The sequence below is a fragment of the Martes martes genome (assembly GCF_963455335.1).
Source record: "Martes martes genome assembly, chromosome: 1".
Taxonomy (NCBI): Eukaryota; Metazoa; Chordata; class Mammalia; order Carnivora; family Mustelidae; genus Martes; species Martes martes.
This window is the reverse complement of record NC_137888.1, coordinates 77,893,619-77,920,793: the sequence shown is the minus strand read 5'-3', so window position 1 is coordinate 77,920,793 and position 27,175 is coordinate 77,893,619.

Sequence of the window (27,175 nt, the reverse complement as noted above, 5' to 3'; positions counted from 1 at the left end):
TCCTCTTTCTCCCTCATAAGTGTTTCCCCAGCTTGCATACTTGATCCTAATGGCAGCTACTTCTCAGAGGATCAGATTTAACACATCTACACACCAAGAGCCAAATATCTCTAAGTCCTCTCAACTTCAACATCATCTCATATTAGATTCCTTATCTTGCCATTATACCCATAACACTTTCTAGAAAGACCTGCCTTGTATAATAACACCACCATCCACCAAACTTCTCTCTCCTGCTCATCATCCCTGTCCTTCCATGGTCTTAGCTCAGGCAATCATTAAACTATTTCAGACTCATGCTATGTCAGTTATGGACAACTGGCTTTTAGTCTTGCTCCTCTCCCATTCTGTATTCAGAAAAGTCTCTCCACAAACTGGTCCCCCATATCTTTGCCTGTTTCAGCACTGTAACTCCTCTCATTTGCCCAACACTACAAACTTCCTTGCCTCACGAAATAAATATCCCATACTTGCTCATGGCTATGAGCCTTTCCAGTTGCCAGTTTACCATCTCCTACTGTCTCTGTTGCTTCAATGTCTATGCATTTTTCAAGATGCAACTCAAATGTTACTTACTCAGTGAGTCCCCATCCTCAAGCCATCTACCACCACAAAGATAGCGAATCTTTCTTCTTTATTATCTTAGTTTGCTGTACAGGCTCCATTTACAGCATTCCTTATATTTTGCTTCAATTATATGTGTAATCTATCTCTACCATTATATTCTGAGACATTGAAGGAATGGGCCACATATTATTAATTTGTGTCTGTACAGTTCTTTGAATGGTGCCTCCATCATAGTAGATAATCAATAAATATTATGGAATTAACTGAAGCAGCAAAGAACTTAAAGTTATATTGCTTGGACTTTTCTTGAGAAATGCATGCTAACTCCTAATAATTATTACAATGTTTCTTAAATGCTTGAAAATAATCTGCTTAGCAGCTTTGCCCCCTCCTGTCAGTGTTTGAGACCACCACTCAAAATTTGAAACAAAACTCAGGGCTAAAAGTGCATTTTCTTAATTAAGGAAGAGCAATGCTAGATACAATCTCATTTGACAAAGTAAACCACTGATGTTATGCAGGTTTTGGGGGTAAATTTTGTTTTGAGGCATGTTTGCTACAAAGGCAAGACTATGGTGATGTCAGTCTTAGAAACATATTTTGTATTGGACATAAAAGTGTATTTTGTGTTAGTTACAGAAGTAGAATGGGTTGATGGCAGCCGTAGAATTATGTTCAGTGGAATAAATCTTCCACCAATTGGCTGACTTTCAAGGCATGAGGCTATCACTGACTAGTTGACTTTCATAAATATATTCACTGAAGCAGCTGTCATTGATTGATTAAGAACATTTAAAATCAGTTTTGGTGATTTCTTAGAACCATGGATATGGAACAGTCAGTGATTGACTAGACAGAAATAAAACCATTTCAGGTGGATGTTTTTGTGATGGCTATGGAACAACCAGTTTTTTACCAAGAGAATGAGAGCTTTTTGTTACCCTCAATTATTATCTCTTATTCTATGATTTCTTACCTACATCTATGAATTTTGAATTCTCTAATATACCCTAGTCTCACCCAATCATGGATACATGCATGCCTTGTTCCTATAATCGATGAGATATAGGAAATTGAAAATAGTATAGGAATATCATAATAAATGCCACTAAATAAAATACATTAATGCAAGGAAACTTATATTAGGAACCGTCCATAAGGCTGCTTTTTCATTTCAGACTTATTATGTAATGTCATATCACCCTTGAGAGATATAACACAGGCACTCATTTTTGTTAAGCCAGGCGTTTTTGAAAGTTATTCTAAATGAAGCACTAAGAGCAGAAAGATAAGTGAGCTGACATATATCTAACCTGTGTTAATCACTTTTCACATATTATTAATTAATTTCCAAGAGCAGGTAAAATAGGTGTTCTTATGTTTTTTTCTATTAAAAAAAATGAGAGGTTCAAGGAGTTAAGTAAATTTTTCATTGTTATAAAACTTGGAACTGACAAATTTAGAATTCCAATTCAAATATTTATTTTTTTAAAAAGATTTTATTTGATGGGGCACCTGGGTGGCTCAGTTGGGTAGCATTTACCTTCAGCTCAGGTCATGATCCCAGGGTCCTGGGATGGAGCCCCACATTGGGCTTTCTACTCAGTGGGGAGCCTGCTTCTCTCTTTCCCTCTGCCTGCTGCTCCACCTACTTGTGCTCTGCCCCCCCATCTCTGTGTCAAATAAATAAATAAAATATTTTTTTAAAAATAGAGATTTTATTTGCGACAGAGAGAACATGAGCAGGGGAAGGGGCAGAGGGAGCGGGACAAGCAGACCTCCCACTCAGTGGGGAGCCTGACACAGGGCTTGATCCCAGGACCCGAGCTGAAGTCAGACTCTTAACTAACCAAGCTACCCAGGTACCCCTCAAATGTCTGTTTAAATAGCCAAAACAATTTCTCCCTTCTACCACATTTCCTGCCCCAAGGGAAAATGGAGAACCACCATTTTGAAGGAATCATTCCGGAGAAGGAATGCAATGGAAATTGAAGGAAAAAGGAAAATCTCAAAGTTTTCCTGACACGGATAACTAATTTAAAATTTAGATTTCTGAACCCCTTCCTCATTGGCTGTTTGTTTTCTTGTTTTGTTTTGTTTTGTTTTGTTTTATGGTGGCTCACAAGGCAAAAACTTCAATATTAGAAAGCTACCCAATCTTCCCATTCCTGCTGTTCTCACACAAAGATTTGCTGCACAAAAAGCCATACGACACGAAAGTATAGTATAATTAGGTTCTGGTGGGTATTATAAATGGTTACTCCAACATATTCACATTTTTTTAAAAAAGGAGGTTATATGACTCTATAATCCCATCTCTCTACTTCACGCATTTTTTTTAAAAAAAAATGATTGAAATAAACATACAGAGCTCTATAAAATATATCAAAATAGGAAAAACAAATACAACTAGCTTACATTTATTGAGGTTTCCTGGAAGTCATTTGTGCTACGAAGCATTAACTTAAAACAAGAATAGGAAAATAGAAATAGAAGAATGGATTTCATAATTTATTTGTTAAAGACATGCCATAAAATCCTGTTAATTAACTATGAACAGATTACAAATTTGACTCTAGTTATTTAAAATTCTGTTTCAGAACAAAGATATGATGTTACTCTTAATACAATTATAGTTCAGATTTATTTTTAATTTTTTGTAATTAAGAGTATAACATACAGGGTTACACTAGTTTCAAGTGTACAATGTAATGATACAATATAATGTACAATATAATTCTGTATATTTCTTGATGCTCATCAAGAAATCCCCTTTGTGAATCCATCAAAATCCCTGAAGAGAACACAGGCAGCAACCTCTTTGACCTCAGCCACAGCAACTTCTTCCTAGTAACATCGCCAAAGGCAAGGGAGGCAAGGGCAAAAATGAACTATTGGGACTTCATCAAAATCAAAAGCTTTTGCACAACAAAGGAAACAGTTAACAAAACCAAAAGACAACTGACAGAATGGGAGAAGATATTTGCAAACAACATATCAGATAAAGGACTAGTATCCAAAATCTATAAAGAACTTATCAAACTCAATACCCAAAGAACAAATAATCCAATCAAGAAATGGGCAGAGGATATGAACAGACATTTCTGCAAAGAAGACATCCAGATGGCCAACAGACACAGGAAAAAGTGCTCCATATCACTCGGCATCAGGGAAATACAAATCAAAAGCACAATGAGATGCCATTTCACACCAGTCAGAATGGCTAAAATTAATAAGTCAGGAAACGACAGATGCTGGTGAGGATGCGGAGAAAGGGGAACCCTCCTACACTGTTGGTGGGAATGCAAGCTGGTACAACCACTCTGGAAAACAGCATGGAGGTCCCTCAAAAAATTGAAAATAGAGCTACCCTATGACCCAGCAATTGCACTACTGGATATTTACCCTAAAGATACAAATGTAGTGATCCAAAGGGGAATGTTTACATTTACCTGAATGTTTACAGCAGCAATGTCCACAATAGCCAAGCTATGGAAAGAACCTAGATGTCCATCAACAGATGAATGGATAAAGAAGAAATGGTGTATATATATACAATAGAATACTATGCAGCCATCAAAAGAAATGAAATCTTGCCATTTGCGATGACATGGATGGAACTAGAGGGTATTATGCTTAGCAAAATAAGTCAATCAGAGAAAGACAATTATCATATGATCTCCCTAATATGAAGAAGTTGAGAGGCAACATGGGGGGTTTGGAGGGTAGGAAAAGAATAAATGAAACAAGATGGGATTGGGAGGGAGACAAACCATAAGAGGCTCTTAATCTCACAAAACAAACTGAGGGATGCCGGAGCGGGGAGCGGTAGGGAGAAGGTGGTGGGGTTATGGACATTGGGGAAGGTATGTGCTATGGTGAGTGCTGTGAAGTGTGTAAACCTGGTGATTCACAGACCTGTACCCCTGGCACTAATAATACATTATATATTAATAAAAAATTTTAAAAAATTAAAAAAAAAGATCCCCTTTGTCTATTTTACCCATCCCTCCAATGTAACTCCCTTTTGGCAACCCCTAGTCTGTTCTCCTTTTCTATTTCTGTCTACTTTGTCTATTTTTTTGTCTCTTTTTATTCTTTGTTCATTTGTTTCTTAAATTCCACATATGAGTGAAATCATATGGTATTTGTCTTTCTCTGACTGAATTATTCCATTTAGCATTATACACTCTGGGTACATTCATGTTCTTGCAAATGGCAAGATTTCATTCTTTTTTATGGCTGAATAATAATTGAATTTATCTATGTATATATCTCACAACTTATTTATCCATTCATTTATGGACAGACCTTTGGGCTGCTTCCATACCTTGGCTATGTAAATAATGTTGCAGTAAACATAAGGGTGCATATATCCCTTTGAATTCATGTTTTCCTATTCTTTTGGTAAATACCTAGTAGTAGAAATTACTGGATCATTTGACAATTCTATTTTTAATTTTTTGATCAGTTAAAAATCTTTAATTATAACTTATATTACAATTTTAATTGCCAAAGAGAGGAATAAAACATAATGATGACATACTTTAATATATACAAGTTGAAAATCCAAATCAAATTTTCAGAAGAAACACTTTTTCTTGCTTCTAAGCTAATCAACTTATTTATTTTATGGATATTCAAAAATATAAAATTGAGTACTGACTTTAAAAGTGACCTAATAAAAGACATGATAGCTACTTTCATTAAATTGTTTTGTACAGCATCTGCTCAATATCCAGGTACCTTTAGTATTTCATCCTATTTCTATTAATGAGTGATGAACAATGCATAGCATATTCAATATATTAAATAAATATTCTGGTTTTTTAAATTATTTTGTTTGTTTTTGCATAGGTAACATGTAGTACAGAACACATAGAGTAAAAAAAAAAGTCTTTCCTAACCCTGTTTTCAACACCCCAGTTTTCAATGAAAGGGAAGTAATATTTAATACTATGATTTAAGAAAATTTTCCTGGAAATAAAAGGAAACTTGGATTGGCATATTGAATGTAATATTCATCTTTTATCTGAAAAAGTCAATGCAGAATAGTAAACTGTGAGACATATCCTAGTAAAATCAATGAACTTTAGAAATAAAATATATGTCCAGGTTTCCAGGCAAAATCGAAAGTCACTTACAAAGGAAAAAAATCAGATTGGCATCAGACTTCTTGTCAGCAACAATCAAAGCAAGAAGGAGTGCAGCAACCTTCTCTATAAACTTAAAGAAAGAAAGGGTAAATAAAGGATTTTATATCCAGCAAGCTGTTCTTCAAATATTAAGGCTCCCACCTATGAGTCTTTCCTAGGGAATCTACTAAAGAATGAACTTCCTTTAACAAAGAGATGATTCAGGAAATGAGTAAAAGTACTGGTTATGAGGATAAAATATACTCAATTGTAGATCTAAGACTACAACATAGGTGAGAATGAGAGAGAAAAATTAGTGTGTAAATATTCCTTGTTTCATCAAAGTAACACATCAAAAAAAAAAAAGAAAATAGAATACACTCAATGGATGCAAGGGTAAGAGGTAGAAATCAAAGGAAATTATTTGAAGTTGACAAAATAGTTGACATGTAACTAAGGAGGAAGGGGACTTCAGAGATTAAATAAAAGTATTAAAATAAGGTAATTTTTAAAAATATACATTTTTTTAAAAGATTTTATTTATTTGACAGAGAAAGACACAGTGAGGGAGGGAGCATGAGCAGGGGGAGTGGGAGAGGCAGAAGCAGGCTCCCCTCTGAGCAGGGATCCTGATGTGGGGCTTGATCCTGGGACCCCAGGATCGGGCCTGAGGATCATGATCTGAGCCAAAGGCAGACACTTAATGACTGAGCCACCCAGGCGCCCCTAAAAAAAAATGTGCATCTTAAATACAAAGTATTACACAATAAAAGAAAAAGCTTAAAAAGAAAAGAAAATAGACTGCTTAATGAAAGACACCTAGTAAATATAATTCTGGGTTATAAAAGACCAAACTTACCCATTATATTGATAAATGTAAATAGGTTCAATTCATCTATTTAAAGAACTTTTAGATTGGCTTACAAATCAAAACCAGAATATGGAATACTCAACAAGATAACCGATTTAATTTAAATCATTGTCATTCCCATGTATTTTCCTACCTTGAGCATTTACCAGTATCAGGTTTGTTCCTGTTTATATTACGTACTTGCAAATAAGCTTTTAATCCTTCAAATCTTACTGTTCCACACTCAGGTCTTATAAAGCAATTTAGCTTTGGATGTTTATTAAAGTAGAGAAGAATGAGCAAATGTTGGGTTTTGAGGGGGAAAAAAATCCATTGTATAATACATTTTATTCTTAAATGCTAAGTGGTTCCAGGCTTTCTTTTTGTCTTCTTACTGGGTTGGTTCAGCTTTTAAGACTGAAGACAAAAGAATAGGAAAAAATAAACATATCAGGAAAAGGTATTTATTTAATGAAAATTATTTTAGAATCTCTCCATTTCCTTGCTGTGTAATCACAGGCAAATCACTAATCCCAACCTCTTCTAAAATTCTGCTGCCTTCTTACATTGCAGATAATAAAAATCAAGCTATTTTAAAAAGCCATTTTTAAGCAGTATCTAGTACTGCTGCTCACAACCGTGTCTTACAGAATTTTCACTGACTTTTAGATGAAATAATATTACCATATGGAAAAATTAGAATATATAGATAGGAAAGAGAAACAATTATTAAGCCAGCCAAAAATCTACCACTAACACTGTTGCCAGTGTTTCTATATATAGTCATCTGTAGGTTACTCTTATGGCAGGGAAAAGAAAGCTGCAGAGAGCCAGCAACCCTCCAGGCAGCCTGCTGCCTCTCGTCCTCTTTGATTTGTAAATGGAGATGAAAGAAGGGGCTGGAAAGGACTTTAACTTGGATGGGAAAAGGCAGAGTGAAGGCTCTGGCTGCCTCAGGCACTGGCTCTTGGATACCCCTAGTCCAGCTCCCACCAGGCCTGAGTGTTGGAAAAGAGGGTTACATACGAAAATAAAAAGAATCCTTAGATAAAGTGTAATCTACTCAGACTTGTAATAGGAAATCATTTGTCACCTCCTCGTTTTCTGTTTATATCAGAGAATCAGAAACAGAAAATATATTTCTCTAAAATAGTAATGCATATGATTCTTCAAATGACAAATAAGATATATTCAGCGCCAAAAAATGTTAGAGGATACAGAAAAGTAACAACAAAAATAGAAAAACCCACACTTAAGGGCACCTGGGTAGCTAAGTCGGTTAAGGGGCTGCCTTCTGCTCTGGTCATGATCTTGGGGTCCTGGGATCAAGCCTGGCATTGGGCTCCTTGCTCAGGAGGAAGCCTGTTCTCCCTCTCCCTCTGCCTGCCGCTCCCCCTGTTTCTGCTCTCTCTCTCTCTCTCTCTCTCTGTCAAATAAATAAATAAATATCTTTTTAAAATGGTTTAAATATATAAAAAAATAAAAAGCCACACTTAGTCATCAAACACTGCCACCCCATTGTACACCAATAAATCATTTTGGCATATTTTTAATGACCAATATAACTAACCCTGAACTTCAAATATCAGAGCTTTACCTTGATAGAAGAAATGGAGCTTTATCTACTACTGTGTCCCCTCACCATCTTCTCAGTTAGGCTCAGCTAAGATTGGTCTTTAACCACATTTGAGTCACAGTTATACTGTATGATGGCTAAGTATTCATTATTAAGTATTAGGTATTAAGTATTAATGTCTAAGTATTAATTGCTCCAGCTAATTTTTTTTGCTAGTGATATAAAAATTAATTAGGTTACTAAATATTCAGCTTTCATAATTATAAAATCTTTCTTGACTCCATGTGTTTCTATTTGAACAGGATGGGTGATCCTTGAGTTTCATTCTAGCACCAAAATGTGATTCTCTGAAAAGTAATATAGAAAAAAATTAAGACATGCACTGCAAATAAGTTAGCTTTTTGCAGGGTTTTCTTAAAGTTATCAAAAAATCTATTCAGACAGCCTCTTCTGATGCATTTTGACATTTGCTCTTCCAGTATAAAGTTAGTTACCATGCAAAAGCAGATTCTTAATAATTGATGTTGTTTACTTTGATTGTGATTACTCATAGAAGGCTGAAGAAATGAATCAATACTTGCTTAGCTTCTCCAAAATAAATCAGAGGTAATTGTTAAAGTAATGCACGTTAATTTAGGCTGTCAAATTAATTTCCCAACACTTCCTTATGCTACAAGAGTCTTAATTAAGAAATAACTAAGATTGCCATTTCTTATTACAGGTATGGCTGAGTCACTGGCTCTGAACAAAGTCATTTAAGTCCTTTGATGTATGCAATTTAAAGAACACGAAAGCAAATCTACAAAATATTAGTTATACTGTGTTTTCATAAATGGGCTTTACAGTTTGCAAAGTGCTTCCATGTTCTTTCTGCAAACTGTGTTCTGTTCTACAAGATGTAACCTTGGTCTCCTCTGAAGCTATTTCAATATGGTGTGGGGGCTTACAGAGTGTCCAGTCCCAGGTTCCATACTTTAAGAGTATCACTGACTAATAGAGTACTTCAGAGAGAGAAAAGTGAGTGATAAAGTCTATGGAAATTATTTAAGTTTGAAAGAACTGGAAATAATTAACATAAAAGAAAAAGGGATATCATAATAATTGAGGGGGTCTTCTCTTATTTGAATATATGTTATACGGTAGAGGGCTTAATTTTATATCTTGTTCCAGATGAAGGAGTCAGCATGGATGATTGGTAATTATGGGGAGGTAGATAAAAGCTTAACATAAGAATCTTTTAACAGTACAAAGAGCTGCCTTACCCAGGAGTGAGATTCTTGGTACTATGCATGCCTTGGAGAAAAATACTTACAAGAGGTGTGGCAAATACTGAGGGATAGTTCTCTGAGAGGTCTACTGTCTCAGGCTTTCAAGCCTGCCAAACATGGAGAAGTCTCTCCTTCCTGATTCAGCCCACTCGTTGACTCTCGTTATCAAGATTAGATGGAAATTTCAAAACTCCAATAGACAGGGACTTGTCAAAAGTCCTCACAGTCCCCTTATTCCATGCCCAGCCATGCTTCTGAATTACCCACTGCTATCCAAAGAGCTGACCGCTGCTAAGGTACACCCTCTCTGCCCCATGATGTCCACTTCCATGTCCAAGGCAGTTGGAGAGCAAGTGTGAGACCAAAGGTGTCATTACCCCTTCCCAAAGTTTAGAGAATACTACAGTGCATGTATAACCTGTCATACTCTGCCCATTGATCTCATCTAATACTTACTGTATAATTTTTAGTTGTTTTTTATAACACTTTGGTATGATGAGTTCTTTAAAAGCAGAGACTGTTCTATTTATCTTTATAACTCCATAGCTTATCCAAGAGTTGGCATTTATTACTCAGTATATACTTAATGGAGGAATAAAATGTATTCCATTCTGAATAAGCATTGCCTCAGTGCAGGTACTAGTCAATGGCAAGATCTACAGAATTAAAATAAGGCACGGTCTTTGCCCTTAAGGAGTGCTAAAAAATCAGCAGGATATACATATTTGTTTTCTTTTCATATATATATATACACACACACACACACATATATATTTATATACATATATAATAGTATAATTGTATATTGTAGTAATATGTATATTATATATATAATGTGTGTGTGTGTGTGTATATATATAAAAATAATTGAGTGAGGGGACCTGTATCAGGTGTTTTGCCTTGTAGCATTGCTTTTAATTCTAAGAGTCTATGAATCCATATTCTTTTCCTCAATTAAAATAGCTTAAATGCAAGAACAGGAAAAGTGGCCATACTATATTGGGATATTTCCTGGTTTTTTTTTTTTAATTTTTAAAAAGGATTTTATTTATTTATTTGACAGAGATCACAAGTAGGCAGAGAGGCAGGCAGAGACAGAGGGGTGGGGAAGCAGGTTCCCTGCTGAGCAGAGAGCCCGATGTGGGGCTCGATCCCAGGACCCTGAGATCATGACCTGAGCTGAAGGCAAACACTTAACCGACCTAAGCCGAAGGCAGAGGCTTTAACCCACTGAGCCACCCAGGTGCCTTCTAAGTTTTTAATTTACTGTGGGCAATAGAGCTCAGCTTCCTGAAAAATCAGATAATTTGAAGTGTTAATATATAGTGAGAACATGGGGTTCTTTTAAATTAAAGAGTTGGGGAGAAAAAAGTCTTGGTAGAAATTAGCGAGAAAACCATACAAAATACACTTTTCTCCTATTAAGGAAAAAAGACTTTCTGGCTCTGGAATTTAAAGTGTATGATAACTTTTCTTATATACTACTAATTGAAGAATTCAAAATATTACACCTATAATAAAAATAATAAAATACTGACATGAAGCTTACCTGTCACTTAACAGACATTCACAGATTAAATCTGTTCATTTATATATAATGTAGAAACTTATTATTCCTGTCTTATAGAAGATGAAACAGGACCTCGGGGTGAAGTCCTTTGCCCCCAGATGAAGTAGAAAGTAGTAGACCTAGAGAGTTGAACACCAGATTCCATGCTCATAATGATATCACCGTGCTCCCTCTTGCATTATAAAAATATTCTCCTAGATCAGGGTAAGAATTTTATTTTTTACCTTGTGGTAAGATGCATTCTGCCAGCTGCTCCATAAAATAGAATTGGTGATCCATGATGAGTCTTGCTTCTGATGCAATAGTGAACAAATTCATTGAAAAGGCCTTGAGACAAACTATACAAAACAATGAAGTCAAGTCCTTTAGCAGGAAAACAGTGGCTGGTTTTCTAGCCTCTCACTTGGTTTCTCTGGTATTATTTACGTAAAACCAGACAGTCCACAACCTCTCTGCCCCATTATACCCACTATTATGACCACAAGGACAGAGTTGTATTAAATGATATTATTTGATCAAATAACAATAGATAGGACTACACATTCACACACATTCACACACATCCAAGCCAACAAGCCAACTGTTGTTTAATCCATTTTGATTTTCTGACAGGATGCCTGCTCTGAGAAGCAAGGTACCTTTCATTTTGGAATTGAATGATCTTTCTTTTCACTTAGATTCACATATATTCTGTTTTTCACTTTGTGCTCTAAATAGTTAGTTAATTGGGACTATTTAACAGATTGTATATGTGGCTGCTGAGAGCAATTGCATTTTTAACAACTGAAACAACTGAAGGAGTTTTTAGTTAATTTGCTAGCTGGTTCATGGTTTGCTAGAGAATGACCTTGCCCCCTACAGTTGGATTCAAAGAGTTAAGCAGAAGCCGAAGTGCTTCTGACTGTAGGAGGTGAAACTCATTCATATTCTTTTATAAACAAATTAACACTGAGTTGCCAGTGTGTTTTCATCCCACGAAAATCACCTTAGCAACACGGATATAAAAACAGCACGAACTTTCCCTCCTGCCTCCTTGTGTGAGGAATCCACAACACATGGGACTGGCAAAATGCTCCACTGATTTTAATCCTTCAAATAAGTGTCAGAATTTCCGTGAGACATTGTAGATTCCAAAGGCGAAATACCAGCACTAAACTTCTCTTACATATAGAATGATTAGTTATTTCTCAAGAGGGCTTTCATTCGGCTTTTTAATTTTTCCTGACATGGCAGGAAATGCAGGCACCCTTTGCTTGACCAAGCAAATTAGTTTTAGCATAAAAAGAAAAGGAAGATTGATTTCAAGGTATTTTGGCTAGGCTAATTGAACAGTGGGTTCTATGGTCACTGACTATAGTTAGGTACCTTTTTATTCTTCTGTGTTTGAGGAATAGGAGTTCTGGAAAATAGAAGTGAGAACTGTGCTGCAGTCATAGAGCCTCCCCCCCAACTCGAGCGCAGTAAAAACCTGGGGGCAGGACAAATCCTGCCAGACAGTTGAAGTCAGAAATCTGTAGGAAATGAGCCACAGAGCTTTGCTTCATGTGTTTTTTTTTTTATTTTTAATTTTTTTTTAGAGAGTGAGAGAGAGCGTGCATGCACAAGGGGTGGGGAGGGATAGAAGGAGAGGGAGAGAATCTTAAGCTGGGTTCAGTCTCACAACCCTGAAATAGTGACCTGAGCTGAAATAAAGAGCTGGACGCTTAAGATTGAGCCACCCAGGCGCTCTTGTTTTATGTACTTTTTTAATTGACTCACAGGGAAAAGGCCAGAAACCTCTGTGTTTATTTATGGATTTCTTACCATGTTGATTGCTGCTTATTCTAAGACGAGGAGAGCTAGTAAAACTATGGCATGTGTGTATTTTGGAACTCTACCTCTGGGCTTCTGCCATCCCTTGCCTCTACCTTCACTCTTTAGTATCTTGTCTGCCTCTTCAGGTCCCCCAAAAGATTTGTTCCACATAGTTAAAAAAAAAAAAAAAAAGTAGTAACAATGTTATGTTTATATAGTTAGTAGAGGGTTTACCCTGATTTCCAAAGTTTAGCAGGGGACACGTAGGCCATCATAAGATAAAGCATTTTTTATATGGTCTTCATCATTATTGCTCTTAAATCTGAAAGTACTTGCATTTTCTTTGCTGCATTTGAACTAACTTCTACTTACTAGTTTCTGTATCTAAAAGTTTAAAGAGTATTTTAATGTTTTAATGAATCGAGGTATCATGAGGTATACATACCCATTTTTCTGTCTTGTATTGTTGTGAGGAAAATCCATGCTGGCCTTGCTGAAGAGAGGATTTCTTAGCCTGTGGCCCTGATCCATCCACTCCCAGCCCCGAGCACAAAAACCGTCTTCAAAATACAAAGCCTGGGATATTAAAGGCTGTCAGGAAATGCAAATAATAAAAACTCTTAGGAGCTACAGGTACACTTATAAACTAGAAAACAATGGGTGATAATAGACCAAGAGCTTAAACAAGTTCTTTTAACAAGTTTATAACATGAATCTAGTATCTTGGGTTAGATTCCTCGAGACACAGATTGAAACAGATTTTTATTAGAAAGTACCCTTGGGATTAGCATTTGGGGGAGAATAACAGAAGCAGGGCTGGGTAAATGGAAAGGTTAAGCATGGTTACCTGGGGGCCTCAGCAAATCTTATATGGCTCTTCCAAGATTACCTAAATAGACTTTCTACCACCACCACTACACCCACGTAGAGCAGTCACTGGATGAGAGCACCCGTGGGGAGGGGACCCTACATTGGGCAAGGCAGCTCTCTTCTATTGAGGGAATTTCTAGGGAGGGACTCTGTTGTATACCAATATCAGCCACACTCATAGCAGCTGGGAAACGAGGGCCTTGGTCCCAAAGTGACCATCTGGGTGGTGCTCTACAGCATCCATGAGAATCCAGAATTTGTGAAATTCAGATCCACGTGTTTCATATATCTTCATCATCTAGAGTCATCTTTTGTAGTTTTCTGGGGTTATGTGTCAGAGGGAAATTAATGGGACCAATCATAGCCATCATCTCTGACGCTGGTCTTAGGACCACACTTGATAGTCCTCATCCCCTTTCTTTACTATCCCTTCTAGATTCCCTACAATCTCAAACATCACATCCACTACGTTAGTTGGTACTTAGTGAGATAATCCAAATCTCTGTTCCTGAAAGTTCTGATCCTCTTGTAACCATGCACTGTCAAACTGTCAAGGCTCTACTGGACTGTTTACTGTCAGAATTGGTTAAGGAGTATCAAGAAACACCTCAGTGGATCACGTGGCTGCCACAGGTATTCCTGTCTGCTCCCACTGTGTAATGGCGGTGCTACCTATTCGTAATCATCAGGGTCCATTATCTCAGCAGGATGGTGGCTCCTTTCCTGGCCTTTTGGCACATGGAACCTAAAATGCTGGTTGACAAAGAAGCAAACAGAACTTAAACACTTGCTAGTAAAAGCATTCATCTTCTGGGAACAGAATCTCTCGACCTGCAAAGCTTATTGTTGTAGAGTCAGAGACACAAATTCTTTAAGTGATTCTGTAGAAATAAAAGGAAGAGGAGCCATTCCTACTTACACATCTTCTTCCTACTGTAGAGACAGCAGTATGTAATTATCACTGATTTAGGATATATCCTATATCCTAGAGGAAGGCACCCTATCTTTACAGGGTATTATCTCCTAACTTGTGCTTCTGCCATGCTTATAAAAAATAGTTCCATCAGTCTAAAAGTCTGGCAGCTCCAGTGGTGTGGTCTGCTATAGGAATAGTGTATTCAATTGTCACGTGCCCCCTGCTATACCTCTTTTGCTTTAAAGTGGTCCCTGGGGGCGCCTGGGTGGCTCTGTGGGTTAAAGCCTCTGCCTTTGGCTCGGGTCTTGATCTCAGGGTCCTGGGATCGAGCCCCGCACTGGGCTCTCGGCTCAGCAGGGAGCCTGCTTCCCCCTCTCTCTCTACCTGCCTCTCTGCCTACTTATGATCTCTGTCTGTCAAATAAATAAAATCTTAAAAAAAAAAATCCTTAAAAATAAATAAATAAGGGTCCTTGGTCTATAGCATTGTCAGATGGGATACCGTATCTGGGGATCAGACATTCCGTGAACATTGGAGATGGCTGAGGTCCTACAAGTGGGAAATTCAAACCCATACCCAGACTATATGGTGATTCTAGTAAAGATAAATTGCTGCCTCTTTCAGGATGTAACTGACTTGCTACCAAGGGACTGGCCTGTTTCCTTGGGAGAAGGCGCCCTGTCAGGTCTATGTATTGTTCAGTGCTGGCTAGTTGGATATCTGACAGCTGTAAGAAGACAGATCAGCCATAGTGGCTGTGAACCCATGCTGTTGGTTGAATCCAAGAATGGTTTTCATCCCGGACATCACAGATATTCTGTTCGTGATTTTATTGTGCCAGCACCACAGTAGCTAACGACAGAGGCTGGCTCTCATGTCTGTCAGCAGCAGACAGATCTATCTAGATGTTCAGTGCCTCTTTCATGATAAATGCTCTCTGGCAGGCATTAACAAGTTACACAAAGACCTTCACAGTTTGTGCTCACCTCCATAGGTCCACCACATGCCTCTTCCTGAGACCGCCTTGTCCCCAAAGTTTCAGTCTTTCCCCAATCTCTGATTAAGCAACCACACCAGTCTCCACTGATTAGAAATCCATGTTTATTCTGAACTTGGGCCGTTTCTCTTTCTGTAGAAAGTAGATATTGTGGTAAAATGCCTGAGGCTCTTCCCATGGAAGAGTTTTCCTTCATCACTATCTTTCAGGGCCGCAACTTAATGGGATTGTAATAAATCAGTGGTCCACTTTCAGCTTGTACTTAAATATAGAAATTACCCACCCACAAGCCAAACTGGGCCTTTTCCCTTCTCTGTCAGCTGATCAAAAGTGTGAGTTAAAGGACGCCTGGGTGATTCAGTCGGTTGCGTGTCTGCCTCCCGCTTGGGTCATGGGCCCTGAGTCCTGGAATGGAGTCCTGCATTAGGGTCCTTGTTCAGCGGGGAACCTACTTCTCCCTCTGCCTGCCACTCCCCTTCTTGTGCATGCGCTCTCTCTGGCAAACAAATTTTAAAAATCTTGAAAAAAAAAAAGTGTGAGTTGAGAGAGAGGCACAAATCTCACTGTATTGGATGGGGAGTGAGTCTGGGTCACCTGTGTATGTACGTACTTGTGCTGTCCAACCCTACTCATGCCTATCTTGAATGTTCATTCTAATGATAGAAAGCTGCTCACGATATAATGCTGCTGGCCTCTCTTATTCTTATGACTGTGATGAACTCAAGAAAACCCACCTTATCATGGATATTATTTCATGGATCGTATGCTCATTTGGTTTCTCATCGTCAGCCACTCCCTATCTATCAGGATGCAGTAGCTAAGCCAAGAGTTGTTTTGAAAAGATGTGTAATTCTCTGCTTCAAATGGCAGGGCCCTGTTCTGGAACCCTAAGAGACTTCATTGTGATTTTTTCTAGTGGGGCTTATCAGAAATTCCACATGACATCTTTTCCCACCACAGATACTGTTGTCTTTAGGGTGGCACTAATCTCTACCTTTCTTCCTGGGCTGTGTATTGTTTTTAATTTTGGGTTTTGAGAATGTGGGCAGTTTCAGTGGCTTCCACTTGGCCTTTCCAATTAAACAGCTATTACTCCATGGGACTAGAACTCAATATTGGTGTACTTCTAATCTCCTCATGGGTCTATCCTGTAGTGTACATTTGGGGGACTGATGAATTACCTATAGATATGGACCAAGGGACCTGTGAACCAGACCTGTGCTAGCACTCCATTTATTACTTGGCTCCTGTATGCTCTTACTCTAACACAGAGGCCATAATGATCTTTAGGTTCCTGGGTATTAAGGTTAATTCAAACCCCATGTTCAAAACTCATTAAAATGTCTGGGTGTCCCTTTCTCCTGGTAAAATGTTTCCCAAATAAATTGTCACAGATCCCTTTGAGAAAGAACCTCAGGGATCATTACCATGTCCACTGTGTTTCAGGGCCCTTCCTCATAGGGACCCAACCACTCCTTCAATGATTCTGGGTCAGAAAACTGGCTCCACTGTTAACTGGAATTAAAATAAAAACCTTTAAAAAAAAAAAAAAAGCTTTCTCCAGTTTGAAAATAGGGCAAAGGAACATGACCTTTTATTGGGACAGCTGTCTCAAGCTCCTGATCATTCAGCCTCGATTTCTTTTGATTGTACGCATTCAGTGATCCCTTGTTGGCTGCCTATCTATCTTGTGCCTAGGGATGCAGGTTCCATTAAGCATATCCATAGTTCTTCATTGATCAAGCCCCTGGTTTCCACTGTACTATTATTATACTTACACTGTTTCTGTTTTAAACATTTATTTCTTTATTTTAGAGAGCAAAGGAGCACAAGCAGGGTGGAGGGAAGGGAGAGAGAGACTCCTCAAACAACTCTTCCTCGGAGTTTGCTCCCAGGACTCTGAGATCATGACCTGAGCTGACATCAAGAGTCAGACACTTAACAGGCTGAGCCACCCAGATGCCCCTACATTTACATTGTTTCTGACTGTTAAATGCCATTACTTGCCTTTTTAATGTTGGGATCCTATCATCCCCGTTACTATGTGGGGACATACTATTAGCCATGGTCTTCTGCAGATGAGTTGTTCAGTGATGTCGGGACTCCTCTCATCACCATGTTTCTTTTATCTTAATGGTAGTGTGTTCTTTGGGTTCCCCTACAGAACAGAGTCTTCCGGCATTTATTTGGACATTATGTAATATCCTCTCTAGCATGCCAACTTCTCTAAGCCTTTTGGTCTCTCTTCCTACCATTTGTGTGGCAGCTCTGGAATTTCCAGCTCACTTAGTAAGAGCCATCTCTTTTTCCAGGCTTCTAAAAGCAATTGATTCTCTTTTGGAGGATCTCTCTTTAGGCAAATATGGAAAGTTCAGAGAAAGACGCCCTCTTGCATTTATGGTGTTTTTAAGTGCCACAACTTAAAATAATATACCAAAATGGCATATTTTAGGGTGCCATGTCCTGAACTCCTAACCATATTTTGAGGCGGCATGTTCTCCCCTTTAAGTGCACCAATAGAATGAGACATCTGATTTCCTTTTTCTTGTAATTATTAAGCTTCCCCTGCCTTCACAATGCCTGAGATATTTCACCCACTTATTCTCATACCAGTTTGCCACTTATGAGAATTCAATAATTACATTGCTACAGTAGGCCAGGGGCTATCTGTAATCTAACTACCACCAGTGACAGGGTCTTTGTTCCCATCCAGCTGGTAGGTGACTCACCTTCAAAACCCTCAGTCTCCTTTTGAAGACTACTCCTAGCATTAACTTCCCCAAGGAACAGAGAATTGTATCCAGGTGGTTTTTTGGAGCTACTCTTTGGAAAAACACCTGAAAGTGAGTTTTAAAAAAAAAAAAAAGCCAAGTTTGGGTGGAAGAAGAAATTCCATAGAAAACAGTTGCAACCGAAGTCTGTGATCACTTTTGGAGCTCTAAAACTAAAATGGCCTACCCACTTTGGGGGGAGGAAATAAGAAGTGGGTTTTGCCACCTCTTACGTTAAACAGGAGTTAGTTGTGAGCTGCGGTGGTAGAGGACTTACAACACTGAGCAAAGCAGCTTCTTTCAAGGGCAATTCATGTGAGAGACTTCGCTATGAGCTCTTTAACCACAATCTTTGAAGTCGGGAGGATAAATGCCTCCATCCTGAAAGGAAACCTGGGCAGTGTACCAAACACTTTACTTTTGATTTTGACAATATTCTATGATTGAGGGCAACCTAATTATATTGCACTGGGTTATTATTTTTAAAGCTTGTAAAACCACACACAATATGTAAGGTGAGATGATCTAGAATTATGCAGGGCAAAAGGGAAAAATCAACCTAGAATTACAAACTACAGAAAACTCAGAAGTACATAACCTATATACCTGAATAATCGAGGACTGACTATGTTGGGGAGTCATCAAACGTCCTTGGGCTAACAGCATAGTTTCTTATTTCATGAGTAGCCAGAAATTCAGATCTTTATAACAAGAGGAAAGGGGAGCTCTGTTTTCTTTGACATTCTTTAGAGGCTTGTGATATAGGAGGACTTTATAGTGAGATTCTTTTATAGTAAAACAAAATAAGATTCTTGAAGCACATTTATCGAGTGGTCTGGAGACCTTTGGTAAGCAAATGTAGAATCCAGAAGTTCCACTGTGGCTTACTTAAATATAGAAAGGGCCTGGAAAGTTTGCATTCAAGCCAGTTACAGTGTTCTAGAATCTTTATTATGTGCGTCATACTTATCTGTGTATGGGGTGTGTGTGTGTGTGTAGCAAAGATTGGGCAATGGCTAACAATAAATAGACTGAAATAATGGATTAAAGAGGTAGGAGCCATAACTCTTCGATGATTCCCATTATGATAACAAGAAAAAAACCCACATCAAGCATGGTATCCTAACGGAAACTAGATAAGCAACTAGACTAAATGACCAAATAGAAAAAGATAAGTAGATTTCAGAATGAGAACTTAATATGTGAATAATTGGTTATCTTCAATTCTATCAGTTGGCATCAAAGGGAACCTGGGGGTGGGGGGGAGGCTCTCAGATCATCCATTCTCTAGGCTAGAAATTACCTAATTAGTTTTTATTAATGAATTGGTATGAATTTGATCTGATAATTACCTAGACTCATTTGGTAGCAAATTAACTTAGAACTCATTGAGTTGCCATAACTATACACTTGGACTTGTCATGTTACTAATTTTCTCACTTAGACATCCATTTCTCAACACAGCTAATAATATCTAAATGCATAAAAATGACTATGATGCTAAGGTTTTAATTTCCTCTCACCTTTTTTTATTCCTGCTGTGTTGTAGGTATTGCCAGATATGGGATTAAAGATGACTAACAAACAGTCGCAATTCTTTTTTTTTTTTTTTTTTTAGATTTTATTTGTTTATTTGATGGACAGAGATCACAAGTAGGCAGAGAGGCAGGCAGAGAGAGAGGGGAAGGTAAGCATACTTCCTGCCAAGCAGAGAGCCCAATGCGGGGCTTGATCCCAGGACCCTGGGACCATGACCTGAGCCGAAGGCAGAGGCTTAACCCACTGAGCCACCCAGGTGCCCCCAACAATAGCAATTCTTAAGGAACTCACAATTTAATAGGGTAGATAGACATATAAAAATATAATATAAGTGTCAGAAAAATATAGAAAAGAGAGTGAATCATCAAATTAAACACTTACTGACTACCTATCATGCTGCAGTTTCTAATATCCATGAGGTAGAAATAAAATATGGTACATGTGGTCAATGAATTCATGGAAGGGGCTATTTTGTTGGGGCTGACTTATCTTTGAACAGAAGGAAGGACTTCTCATTATCAGACTATGATGATGGGTGAGGATGTATGTGTTTTAGGCAAAGCACACCTAATGATTGCAATTGCCCAAGGGACATAGATTTCTCTCTGCTCACAGTGCTAAGGTGAGTATTGGCTTCCTCAAGCAACACTCAGTCACCTTAGTATAGGGGCTGAAAAGAGAAATTATAGATATGTAGGCTGGAATAGGGCCACAAGAATAGACTGAAACAGAGTATAGAAGCTGAGGTTATTGGCAAGAGGGTAGTTCAACTCTGTAGATTAGTATGTTCTTTATAGTTGAACACCTTATAGTTCATGGAATCTAAACAAGGTACAGAAGAAAGTCAAGGCGGAGGAATTAGAAGGAAGTGAATCAATGAAGTAAATAAAACTTTTTATGAGGCTAATGTGTGTGCTAAGGTGACAGAGTAAAGCTGGAAAGATGAGGTTCTGGTTTGAGGATGAGTTATTGAAATCTGATGTGTCAAAGGAGGAGCCTTCCTAATCACGACAAAAACAGGATGATGGTGGAAGGTAGGATGGAGAAGAACGTAGTGGGCTGCCTGCCAACCTCAGTGGAAGAATGTCTGCCTCACAGCAGTTCACTTGTCAGGATTGTACTGGTGGGTATATACCCCTGCCTGGTGGAGAAAGTGAAGATGCCAGTGAGAATTACCTCTAAGGGGCCTGGCTTCATCTTGGCCCCTGTTCTTCCTGTCCGAAAGATCTGAGATCTCTAAGTGAGCATCAGGAAGAACTAATTGACCACTCAGTCCAAGGACAGTAGATAACAGTTATCACCTCAAAGTTCTTTTTCCTTTATTATGTTAATTTCCTCCTTAAAAAGTATTTTCTGTGTGGCTACTTTCTAATTAGAAGATGTGGGACAACAGAAAGCTCACTGTTCTGGGTCTCAGAAGTTCTTTATGACCCAGTTCTATCTCCTTGATTAGTTGTCACATAATATACCTTACCCTCATTCCAGAAAGAAGTAAGAGCATTTGGAAACCAATCTGAGGTAGAAAAGTATGCTGTGTTAAAGAAACTAAGAGAAAATCACTGAGATTGGAGGGAGATAATGAGGGGAAGCTGCAGCTCAATGAATGTTTAAAATAGTCAAATGGGTAAGAAATTGCTTTTGTATTGGAATACTCTGCCAGATATTATCATGGTGGTTTTTTCCTAGCAAGTGAGGTGCTGAGAGTCACTTTAGGTTTCTGTATCATTCAGGATAACACAAACTAAGACTTACAAAAAGAGAGATTTGGTTACATAGCTTCCTGTTTGGGTTGTCTGGAAATGACAGTTTGAGACAAGGATGTGGGTACATGTGATTTTCTGGGGGTATGTTGTTGAGGAAAAGCTTATGAAGGAAAGAGCAAAGCAGGATTGAGAAGAGGAAAGAACCAAGCAAGGATGGGACTTAGCTCATGCATAGCCTTGTCCAGATCCATGGGGGGAGGACTCTGGAACATAAATAGCACCACAGAATTTCCCCTTCCTTGACACAAGGGGAGCAGGATTTCATAACCTGTACCTGTCATCATTGGCTATGGCTGCTTTCTTGGTTCCTGTCAAGTGAGTCTTAGAGAGAGTGGCTGGTTTGGGGTCCTCTGTGGTCAAAGATCATAGTAGCAGGGTTATGAGTACACTAGGCCAGTAAGGGGGACCTAGACAGAAACTAGAGTATCTCCTGCAATAGTTGATGGAAGAACAGAGAATCCCATGAGGGGATGGTGATACCATTGAGAATTTGGGAAGAGCAGGAAGAAACTTTCATTCCTAAGTTTGAAGAGAGAACCAGAGGAGGTGGTATTACCAGAGCCCATTAGACATGACATCTGTGGGATCTAGTCATGGCAGGCATTAACCAGAGGAAGTTGGAACCCTAAAAAGAGGGCCTCCCTGGCAGAAATTAAAAGTATGGAAAAGATGCTGCTGGAAATGCCATGAAAATCTAATTTATTTTGCCTTTAGGGACTCTGGATTTGAATAAGGAAAATTGATTATGACACTGAGTCCCTGAAGTGGCAGCTACCCAAACCAGTCATGACCAGGGACTCCAGAGCCAATTTACAACCCCAATTGCTTTGCCGAAGGCAGCAGACCTCATTTAGATTTCAAAATATTTAAAGTATAATTCTTGCTAATGTCTGGTGAATTTTCTAGGGATATATACATATACCTCCCAACTACTTACCTTTGCTACTTTCTAAAGGAGTAAAATTCTATTTACAGTAAATTGAGGTGTATGTGTGTGTGTGGGCGGGGGGAGACTTAAAATATTCAGTTGTTTTGGGGGGAAAAAAGAGCGCTACTCCTGATCTTGAAAAATGATGTGAGCAACATAACTTTGGCAATAAGCTAGATGGTCCCTGGGGAATGGAAACCAAAAGAATATCTGGGTAGAAAAGATATAAAAATAAAATAGACCAAGAGAGCACAGATTTTAGAAACACAATAAATTCTTTGGCCTTCCACTCCCCATTTAAAATTGATTTTTGCATTTTAAATCTACTCTTTTATATTTTTATTGATCTTATTGTTTGTCACTAAACACACACACACACAAAAAGAAACCAAAAAAACCACCTAGCAAGATATTATAACATTTCTCTCCAGTGTGACTATGACAGTGTGCACTGTGTGATAACTTGCAAGACATTCATCTACACCTAAAAGAAATGATCTACTTTGATGGAAGGCATTATTCGAATCCCATGCTTGGCTGGTGGTGTTTTACAGGTTTTTACATCTGCAAGTAGGTTCATTTTTTTTTTTTTTTTAGCCTTTTTCTTCAAGGTGGTGATGAAAATTTGGTCATTTATAACTTGATAATATCATACATAGGTACTTCATTGTCTTGGGATTCATATATCTTGATTGAATTTAAAACATCACTATTTGAGTCTGAGAAAGTCTTTGCAAGTAGATATTTCTCTTGCTATTAATGAGGATTAAAGGATTCTGGAGGCAGAAAGTTCCAATCAATTCTGGAGGTACTGCTTGTTCCCATGAGGAGCCTATAAAAACCAAATCCATGTTTTCATGCAAGAACTTTTTGAAGTGCTAGAAGCAACTGTTAAAGCATCTGGGTTGTGTGGTGGTTTAAACGGTTCTTTCTGGAAAATATTAAACATGAACTTTCTAAAAATAATGACTAGAGAAGGAATGGAATAAATTCATGGACTGGAGTGGTCTGGGGTTAGCAGATAAGTCACACAGAAGGAGAAACATGATTTGCTTTTTAATTTTCCACTTTAGAAACTCCCCTTTCACACCCCTCACAGCATCGTTCTGCTTTCTGTTTTAGTATCGCATGGCGGTGGGAAATGACCTGAAAGAGCATCCTGGGAACGCAGAGGAATGCCGGGAGTGGAGAGGCTGGTCAGGATTTAAATAGACTTGAGAGAATAGACTTTACCTCTCCGCTGTTCTCAGTTGGCCTTGCGTGATGTGGACAGTGGAATCCTGAACAGAAAGTTGTGTTTCCAGGTTATCTGGTCTCTCTTCTATCCTTCGATGTAGCTAAAATACGGGAAACATAAGAAAAATCCCTGAAGGTATTACTGAATTACAGTAATAAAGCCCTTTCTACTGCCATCCCATTCCCATCATCACAAAAGTTTCAAATAGATGGCTTGATTCCTACAAGTTACTGACATCAGTTAACCTCTGAATTTTCTGTCATTATCCCAGTAAAATAGAAACACGGGAAGACCTTCTTCTTGGGTGCTGTGGCTTTTACCATTTTTCTAACAGTTGTGCTTCTGTCTATCTAGCCCGTAAGGTCCACCAGACACATCTGTCTACTGGGTTTCTGCCTTGGGGGACAAACAGTGTCCTGCATGATGGGGATGCAAATGGCCTTTCACATCCAGGAACTACCAGCCTCACTGCATCAGCCTGATGGGCCTGCCAGGCTTTTTCTTTTTTCACCTTTTCCAACTGTTTTTGATGCCACAATCCTTGAAAGTTGAGCACAAATACCCCCTCTCTCTCTGAATTTTCTAATCATTGTTACCTTGCTGACTCTCTTGTTCTGGCATCAGGAACTACAAAAACAGAGAAAGGGAGTTACCATAGGCTGGAGCACCTGAGAGATACTTCTGAAATTTAAAAACAAAACAAAACAAAATAAAAAAAACCTGAAAACTCAACCAAAAAGAGTCAGTCAGTGGGACAAGTATGCAGAGTGGGTGGGAGGGATCTTCTGGTGACGGGGATGTTACATGAAAGGTACAGACATGTGGAATCAAACATCCAGGCTGTGTCCTGATTAAACCATTACAAAAAGCTCTTTATAGGAAAATAGTGATGGCATAGATCAGTGGTTCTCAAATTTTAGATCAGTTTTGTTCAATAGAAATGTAATGCAAGCCATACATTTAATTTCAAATTGCCTAGAAGGCACATTACAAAAATAGGTGAAATTCATCTTAATAATTTTATTTCATTCAGTCTGCCCAAAATATTATCATTATAACATGTAATTAGTTTAAAATATAACTTGTGACTTTTATGTTCTGTTTTTGTACCAGGTCTTCAAAATCCATTGTGTACTTGATATTAAAGCCTATCTCAATTTGGGCCAGACACAAGGCAGGTTCTCAAAAACCACAGGTAGCTGGAGGACAGCACAGTTTTCAAATATGTCAAAATCAGCTGGAGGGTTTATTAAAGCACAAATTACTGGTTTCTACTATCAGAGTTTCTGATTCAGTATTATCTGGGATGAGGTGCAATATTTTACATTTCTAAAAAGTTCTCAGGTGATGCAGATACTGCTGGTTTGCAACCCCTTTGAGAACCACTAGTTTAGAGAAGTGGTTCTCAAGCCTGGCTGCAAGTTAGAAATACCTAAGAGTTAAAAATCAAGGAAAAAAGAAGACAAAACAAAAACAAAATTTACCCTCCAGGCCACACCCAAGACCACTTAACCCAAAAATCTAGACCCAGGCATCGGTTTATTTTAAAAAGTTTCCCAGGGGATTTTAATGATCAACCCGGTTTGAGAGCCACAGAAGTGGGAGGAGAAAAGACTAGAGAGAGAGGTTTTAGTAGACAGAAAGCTAAAATTTAAAAAAATAATAATAGTAATAACAAAACCTAAATCATGTAAGTAACAGAAGCCTTGGTGGATTTTTATACAGGGCGCTGATATATAATGAAAGCATGATTTTGTTGTGTCGCTTACATTGGTAATGACCTGTAGCAGGAAAGGGTCAGAGAAGGATTTAAAATAATTCAAGAGCTTGATGAAGTTGGCACAATGGAAGGTGGGGTAAGGGGTGGATATGAGGGAATGACACTTATACACACTTAATTCAACTCCATCATTATTTTGCGGTGTGATGGAATGAAGGGTGTGAACTATACATCAGTGGAAAACTGTGTTCCTTCTTTCTTCAGCATAGAGAAATGAAACAGCACTAAAACGCCCCCAAAGGCCATGTAAGAAGGGTAAACACAGAGGGGGGTGGGGTGGGGAGAAAGCCACGAATAGATTCACACCCACACATTGTGTGAATGACAGAAGCTACATTTGATTAAATGTGTTAGGCCTGATCCCTAGGGGGCAGTCCCGTCTAGATATTACCTGTTATTTTGCTATTTGTTCCCTTACTCTTATTTCTTTCTCTTTCCTCTAAACTGTTTTCCCCTCAGGCCAGACTCAGCACTCTCTTCAGGACTCCAGGTTTCCAGAAAGTAGCGTCTTTCCTTGTCTGAGCCTCTGGCTTCAGGTTGGAACTTTGTGAAAATGAATGATCAAAGGTTCTTGAAGTCAGCTGAAACTGTGAACAAAAGTCAGCAAAAGTCAGCATTTCCTGGAGAAATAGTCCCCAGTGTGGGATGACTGAAGAAAGAGGGATGTCGGGGTGGGTGAACAAGCATAAATTCATGATAAAAACAAGATTTCACAACCTTAAACCACATTATCTATCAAATACCACAGGCACATATTCTGTGAGAGCAGAGATGGACCGTTGCCAACATGCCACAGGATTTAGATCACATAAAGGCAATCGAGAAAAGCCTCAGTGATAAATGAAGCTTCTGGTCTCATAGGTCCCTTGAACATCACCTCACATATGCGGTTTAACTCATCGTGGTTGAATACATGCTTCAATACAATACGTAGCCAAAGGAAAACATCCGAAGTAGTAATTACAGGTAGCAGCCAACAGATGTATACAGTGAGTTCATGTTGATGGAACTTTATATGCACTCTTCCTCCTCATTTCAAGCTGATTCCTTTCCATGTAAGAGTTTGGGCAGAGTCTCGAAAACCTGTGAATAAGAACCTTAAAAAGATTCCTAACGAGTTTGTGGTTTTTTTTTAAATTTTATTTATTTATTTGACAGAGAGAGAGAGATCACAAGTAGGCAGAGAGAGAGGGGGAAGCAGGCTCCCCGCTAAGCAGAGAGCCCGATGTGGGGCTCGATCCCAGGACCCTGAGATCATGACCTGAGCCGAAGGCAGAGGCTTAATCCTCTGAGTCATCCAGGTACCCTCCTAACGAGTTTTTAAGACTTTCCTTGTTCTCCATCTGGTATTTTCTTTCTGTTCCCTGTGGCATTTCCTTTTTCTCATCCATATTCTTAGAACATTCCTACTGAGCCCATTAACAGATTGCCAAGCCAGATTGGCAATTAAATTGCATCCTTGAGCCTAAATTTTAATTCTGAAGAGCCTCTTGTCTTTTCACGACATGCCCCTGCAATTGCTGGCTCAAATCTCGCTCTGGGTCAGAAATCCTATTTTGCTGAAAGGAATTTACAACATTCCCAGACCCATGATCAGTGAGCTACAGACTACCA